This window comes from Athene cunicularia (genome assembly GCF_003259725.1).
Source record: "Athene cunicularia isolate RWA chromosome 4 unlocalized genomic scaffold, athCun1 chr4_part2, whole genome shotgun sequence".
NCBI lineage: Eukaryota > Metazoa > Chordata > Aves > Strigiformes > Strigidae > Athene > Athene cunicularia.
The window spans coordinates 7,315,944-7,323,632 of NW_020799099.1; the positions used below are offsets into that span (position 1 = coordinate 7,315,944).

At 39.9% G+C, this 7,689-nt stretch overlaps 1 protein-coding gene across 1 annotated transcript in view; it reads right to left on the reverse strand.

The window, feature by feature from the left end:
* Nucleotides 1-7,689, reverse strand: part of ANK2 (ankyrin 2) — a 310,156-nt gene that overhangs the window by 195,213 nt on the left and 107,254 nt on the right. The gene's annotated exons all lie outside the window — the stretch shown is intronic.

Below are 7,689 nucleotides of genomic sequence, written 5' to 3' on the forward strand. Positions count from 1 at the left end.
CCCCCCCCCCCCCCCCCCAATATCATTTGGGTTTGGGACATTAGTTTATAGCATTAATATCAGAGACAGATGGGTCTGTCATTCCTTCATTGCTTATCCTCCTGCTAAAACTATCCTATCAAAGCTCTACTCCCACCTCCCTGGGTAACTGTTACACTATTAGCATCAAGCATTTATTCATCAAAGCAGGACACACATAGATAAAAAGAGCCTTTGCATTAGTCCCTGGCAGAGAGTTGATCACATTTCAACTCCCTCCAACACCACTGATCCGGCCTCTTCCAGGCAGGTCCAGCAGAAGAGGAGGATTGCGACGATCTAATTCAGCAAAGATGTTTCCATCCCTGGTTTACCCACCCCAGAGAAGCTAGGGGTATGGCAGCTCGCTGACTGCAGCACTAAAAATCACCAGATCAAAGAAACTGTTCCTCTTGGCCAGATCTCACTCTGCAATATATTCCTTGACTTCCAACTAAATTTGACTGAATGGCCACTAAACCCGAGCACCATGAATTCACTGTAACACAGCACCACCACTATCAGTAACAGATGTCCTGTGAGCTCTTCATGTGACAATAGTTCACAGAGCAAGCCTCATCCCAACCTCACATTATTTTTGTACCCACAGAACTTGGTTGTTTTCAGCTTACAACAACAAAGACCATTTATTATTACTATGGAACTAATCATTATTGATGGATTGTGTTTTTCCTGTAAGGTTTCACTCTTGAGAATTTCACAAATTTTGAAGACCAAATTTTCACAAAGTACTTGTATACGGAAACTACAAAGCACTATAAAGGCATCTTTAAAAACAGGAATCTATTTCATGTTTGAGACAGCAATCTGTGCATACAATCAGAAATTTATTTCTCTAGTGGAAGAAGGCATTGGAAGAAGCAGGGTACAGAGTGCCAGCCAACCCTTTTCCCAGCTCCTCTGTACATACAGGCTAATTTTCTCACAGTTGTTCCCATTTCTGAGAAACTAGGCAACACAAAACTAATGGCTAAAACACAAGGAGTAGCTGCAGCAACAGCCACCAGCTGAGACAGGTGGAGGCAGCCAAAGGGATAAAATAAAAAAGTGGATTATTTAATAGGACTGCAGCTTACCTTGCCTTCTTAACATTGTGTGAACCACCGGTAGCATCCCTTGTAAACTAGAAATGAACAGGTAGTAATCTAGAACTCTACCTTCCTGATACAGTGGGAAAGCATTCATCCCCTCAACCTTTTTGTGGGATCTTAAGGCAGAAATTTGAAAAGACCACCAAATCACAGGCCATCACACTTAAAAATCCTGGTCTTAGGATTTCCCTAAATCATAGTTCAAGGTTACCTTAAGCCACTAAACGCTTACATCCTGATATGTAATGCACATAGTAGGGTTCGATATGCATGAGTCACGATTATGAAACAATTTGTCACCTTTTGATGATTGATATGTGCAAGCTCATTAGCTTAGTTTCAAATAACTCTTTCAGAAAACTCACTTAAAAGTTAATAAAGGACTTTATGTACTCTGTAACCCATGCTACACAAGAGAAAAAAAAATAAGACACTTGAATTTAACAGCTAGTGCCAAGTAAGACAAAATGAAATAGCAAATATTCTTCAGAAGATCACTGGCAAAGAAGAACTTCAGATCAGTTCTATAAGTTCACTATTATGTCCCATAAACATTTTTCCCCTAACCTCAAAGAAACATAAAAATATTTCATCACCATGTGTCAAAAAAAAAAAAAAAAAAAAAAACAACCTTTCAAAAGATTATTTTGGAAAGAACATATCCAGTCTGGGGAGAAGAACATAAAGTATGGATCACTTAATACTTGACACAGCTAATGTCCCTGCAAGAAAGACGTGTTCTCTTTTAAGACAGAAAGATTTTCCTAGTAAAAATAGAAAATGGCTTGTCATTGCCCTGCATATACAGTTTCTAACAAAAAGAAATCTTTCTGCAGACATCAGTCTGAAGATGAAATTTTCAATATCAGTAAAAATGGAGACCGAGCAATTTCCCCCTAAACATAGAAAACGTATTGTGAAGCTGCTACATAAGAAAAACAGAATATACAGTGATGCTGCCACAAACGGTATGTAGGAGGGGAGTGGGAGAGTGGGCAGATGCACAGCAACATAAAAAGAACACAGTACCAGAACCAAAAAGGGGTGGGTTTTCTCTGAAAAGCATTTGCCATCATCACCTCCGAGTGTAGAAATATGTAACTCATGAGATGCAACAAATTCCCATTTGGGATAATAAAGCTTGTAAGGCTTCAACCTGTACAATGTCCTGCGTGATTTGTGAATCGGCTCGGAGACTAACCTCACCATGAGGTCCACAGATGTGTGGGTGCTTAATTAGGGTTACAGCTCCTATCTGCCTGGTTTACAAATTGGCATAAATCATTAATTTTCTGACCTGATCTTCTAATTTCACAGTCTCCAGGTTTTGTTGTTTTAACCTGACCCACCAGCTGAGACAATAAGCTCCTGCACTGCAGTGCTTTATTAGCTACAGCCATGATCAGCACTTGGCTTTAACTGCCAGCTTTCAGGTAGAGAGATACGATTTCCTGAGCAAATCAGCATTTTCTGTCTGTAGAAACCTACTGGATGAAAATCAACAGTAATTGGGTACAAGAGGAGAGGATGTAAACAAGAGATTATCTTCCTTGAAGCATATCCACTAACAGAGGTCCATCTCATAAAGATGAGGTTCTCTCCACATAAATCATGTGGGCAGTGCAAAAACAAAGTTAAAACCAAACCTAGAAATAATGCCAAAAAAGCGTGACTCAAAGCTGTTCTCATCATTTTCCAGAGTTACAAAAAAGGCAGGCAATGATGGAGTGGGAAAAACCATTCGTGCCTCAAAGCCACAATGGAGAGAGTTCTTTCCAGTTCTAAGCTGCTAGCACATTCAGAAAATAGGCTAGAAATCAAAATTAGTTTTAAACAGCTAAAAGTGGGAAAGGGCTGTCCCAGGCAATAGCTTGGTAGGGATGAAAGCTGGGCAATACAGCTTTTTGTGTAGCATTGTGGAAGACCCTTCTGGACAAGGCAGATGACAATTCTGTAGGGGAATTAGGTTCCCTCCCAAGTGATGCCCTGCCTAAATTGCATGCAATAGCTAACAAGTACACCTACTGTTACTTTGCAACCACACAACCACTGTCTCTGTCCTTACAACTTCTCCTCATTGCTGAAAGGCAGGACAGGTTAGACCAGGCTTGGAGATGTGCACACACAGAAACCAGAGAGCACCGACTTGCAGAATTAGCTCCCTTCTACCCACAAGCACAGCTGCCACCCTGCCCTCTCTGTTGTTATTCTAGCCAGAGTAAATGTCAGAGGTAGGCACCCTTGTTCCTCTGGCCAGGAAACTCTTCTCAGAACACTTTCTCTTTAGGGATGAGGATGGGGATGAAGGAATATTTTTGATAGGGACAAAAATATTTGGTGGGCCAGAGCAGCGTAACAATGTACTTAATTCTACTTGATTTGGATGGACTGTGCATATTAGCATATTCAAGTAATTTAATGTCTGCAGAATTACATATTCCTAGGGGGGAAAAAAAAAAAAAGGCAAAAAAATTCTTGCGGAAAGTAAAAGCACAGAGCTAACTATGGAAGTATATGCTACATTTCTAAATTGCGTCCTGTCTCACTCATTTAATCTCCACTCTTATTTATTACTCACAGTAGCAATTGTCCTAGTTCTAAAGGTACAATAACCCTGGAAGTGAGTTAACAAACACATATCCATATTGTATAGGTTTTATTTTATGTTTTCTTAAAAGAAAAAAATATTAAGGTTAAAAAAGGGCTCTACAGTCTCTCATTCTCATGTTACTTACTATGTGAACACAATGTGTTCCAGAAAGATCTAGGCTGGAAATGACTGTTGCTGAACTGGTACTGAACAGATGATATATAAAACTATATTTTTGCTTTTTTCTGTACCCTGATTACATCTATTTTATTAATTGAAAGAGGCAATACAGAAGAAGAAATTAAAAAGGGCAACAAGTTATGGCACATATGTTAATAGACATAAATCAGACCAGTCTTAATGTCTTTCCCTTCTTTTCTACCACCTGGTTGTAATTCACAGCACTGACACATTTAGTGGTCAGTGCTAAAAACTTAACTACAGATCATGCAGTAATATTTGCAATACCATACCCTCCCTTGCATAGCGGGTTTCTGTCTTGAAAGTGTCCAGTTCAACACTGACAAAATGTCAAATGCAAATAATAATTACACCACAAAAAAAAAGATACTGCTTAGCTACCTTCATCTTGAAAGAGTTACTGAAAATATTCATCCACTCTTATAAATTAATTTTTCATATATTACAGATGAAGGAACTGTGATAATATGGTTACATGTTTGGTCCTAAGAACATAAAAATAATCACTGTGGGATGAGACTGAAGTCGTCTGTCTCCAACAGTGGCCAAAACTCAGATACCTAGCAAAAGGCAGAAGGCAGCAAACATCTACATTTTCAAGTACTCTCCCAGGTTATAGTCATTTCAGACTGATGGACATCCTCACAGACTCTTTTCCATGAACTTGTTCAGTCTCTCTGAACCTTTCTGGAAGTTCCAGTATTCGTATTAAGGCAGAGTTCTGCAGCTTAAGGACACATTCCAAGTACCACTGTCACAGGCAAGAGCTTACAGGCCAGCAAAGAAGGAAAGATAAAATAACTGCCATTCTCAAATCATAAAAGTCCTTCTAGTCATCCTTGGTGACTACTAGGACTGATTGTCTCAGCTCTGCCATGACAAAGCAGTGCTTTGCACACACCACCAACTTTCTGAACACCAAGAACAGGATTTAGAAAAGCCCTTTGATACCTCTAGTTTAAATAAATATCCCAAATATGAGGTAAAGACATTCCAGCTGTGTCAAAGTTGGCAAACCAAGAAGCATATTTTTTTTCATCAGAATCCTAAATGAACTAGATAGACATTTCTGGCAAGAGTGCCCATTTCACAGTCTTCTGATGACAGCTAAGTTGCACTGATTCTAAATATTGCTCCACTTATTTTAGTTTTCATATTGATTGAAAATATTGACGTCACATTCTATTTTAACTAAGTCAAACGGGCCTCACCCAATAGCTCACTAAGGGCCTACATCAGACATTTTATTGATTTAAATGGCCTTTGGATCTGGACCACAATCATTTAATTCAACAATGCAGTGTGCCTTCTCATCTTCCTTCCTGTCCTGGCCTTCCTGCCCTACCCTCTTTTGTCTTTGACAATTGTGTTCAGCTTTGATCTTGTGGGGACAGAAGCTGCTAGTAATGCAAAGAAGGAGCCAAGAGATCATCCTGAAGGTGCTGCAGATTTGCCACCTCTGATTCCCAAAATGTGCAGCGTGTTTCTCAGGCTTGTTCCTCACACTCCCTCGTCACTGTACTTACATCTGCTGGATCTGCTGCAGAGGGGCTCAGTCACTCGCCCATGCAGGGCCCCATCTCTTGCAGGGGCAGCTTGCCAGTCTGGTCTCTGCTCTGCTGACAATGCAAGAGAGGACACGTGCAGCCAAGGGCAGGGCAGCTTGTTGGGGTCTGCATTCAGCCTGCCCACTGCCCTGCTCCCATCTAGTGTCATGGACACGTGGTCCAACACCCTGAGGGAATGGTCCTTCTCTAATCCCGTGAGGTGGATACCTGCCGCCTCAGTGTGACCAGATGTAGTCTCGCTAGCTGGAAGACAAGAGAGCCGAAGGGAATGGCTAAGACCTCAGAGCTTTTGATTTTTATGATCAAAATAAGTAGTTTAAACTTTTTTGCCTGAACGCCTTCCCATATAATGATCTGTCCTGTTCTCAAAGGACTTTTTTCCACCCTTTCCCTGAGCATTTGCATTATAGCCAGGTACTGCTGAATTACATTAGCTCTGAGAGACGGGGCATATTTCAAGCTCAAGGGTAATTATCTGAGAAAAAGTCAAAGAAAGCAAGTTATACACTGGAAGCTACTTGCATATATTACACTTGTGTCCCCGGTGGATCAATCCTACCACTTGTGATTAAAAAGTCCTATTACTTGTTTTCCCAGAAACCAGGGGAGTCTTTCCAATGAGCTGTCTAAAGAGTCAAAAGGAGGGCTCTTTATTCTAATTGCACTGACTTATCTGATGTAATAATTCATTACATTCAGAAATTATTCTGTTACAATAGTGTGGCTGGACTACAATTTATAACCAATTTAACAGGAACATTTGTTGATCTGAAAACAGAATTCTGTATCTCAAATCTAAATAACTTTACAAATTATAACAATATGAAAAATAATTATGCCTAGACAATAAAAACATATAACAGTAAAGCAGACTTGGTTGCCACTGTGTCAGAAGCCTGTAAGCCAGTGTGACCCAGATGTCATCCACTTTAAATCCTTTCAGTTGCAACCTAGATGCTGCACGTAATCAGCTCTGCTTAAGCATCCTTGCTGTTACGTGTAAAAGTGTGCCTGTACTTCAATGTTGGACCAGGTCACACAGATTTATATTTGAATGGGCCCTATCTACCCTGAATTAAAAGTTTACATGTCCATAGCTATCAAAACAAAAGCTTGAGCGATTGCTACTTGTACAAATGTTATTGTATATGTATGCACTTGTATATCTAGCCATCTGATCCACAAAATGAGCCTTCCAAAATTAAAAATGACCCACAAAATAGTTGTTGTTCACAGTTCATTTCTGTTTGCAAAGCGTGGAAGAAGAAGAGTATGACTAAGTAATGCATCTTTATATTTCTGTCTACTAAATATATTCTATCTAAAATGGCATTTCTATCACTGACATACGATCAGGGACTAATGATATGGTTAGATTTAACCTACCCACCTGTAATCAGGCTTGGACCCTGAATGTTTAGACCACAATAGTGGATACCAAAAATAAAGTGAGTATGCATGACCAGTCCTAAGAAGGATTCTATCTACACAATTTCTAAAATACATCAGCAATACTGTGCCTTAACTAACAACCTACAGAAGTCTAGTATACCTGCACTAAAGCAAATAATAGTATTTTCCTTTCTCTTCTGCTTGTCTGATTTAACAGCAACATAAAGAAGAGTTAGAAAATGCATTGCTTCATCAAATACTTATGGCAAAGAGGTATATCATTTAAGATAACTTTCAAGCACATTTTCCCACTGCTTATAACTAGACCTAGCTGATACTTGTTTATAAAAACATAGGATAAAATTTTGTATTAAGGATCCTCAAAGAGCTCTCAAATACTGGTTTTAGATACTTCCCACATTAACAACCATATTAAACACATTAAGAAATTAAACCCTTCTTCTAAGCTCAATGTTTATCACCTGTTCCTCCAAAAGAAAGAAGATTGATATTCCTTTACTTTTAGAGTTTCTCCCCCCACCCAAGGAATTTCAGAGGTCCCAATGTCTGATCAAACCCATATATAGAATAGCATTATTGCCTACGGTGTATTGAATTCCTCTGGCCTACGGCCAAAATGAACCGGTAGCACACGTTTATTTGGCAAGGACTGAAAAAAAATGATGGGAGGGACTTAGTTACAGAGAGACTCCCAAGGACGAGAGCTTTGTGCTCCCCCCCCAGCGCTCTTCCGGGGCACCTTCGGCAGCGCTGGCGCGTTTGAGGGAGGGACAGCGGGGCGGCGGGC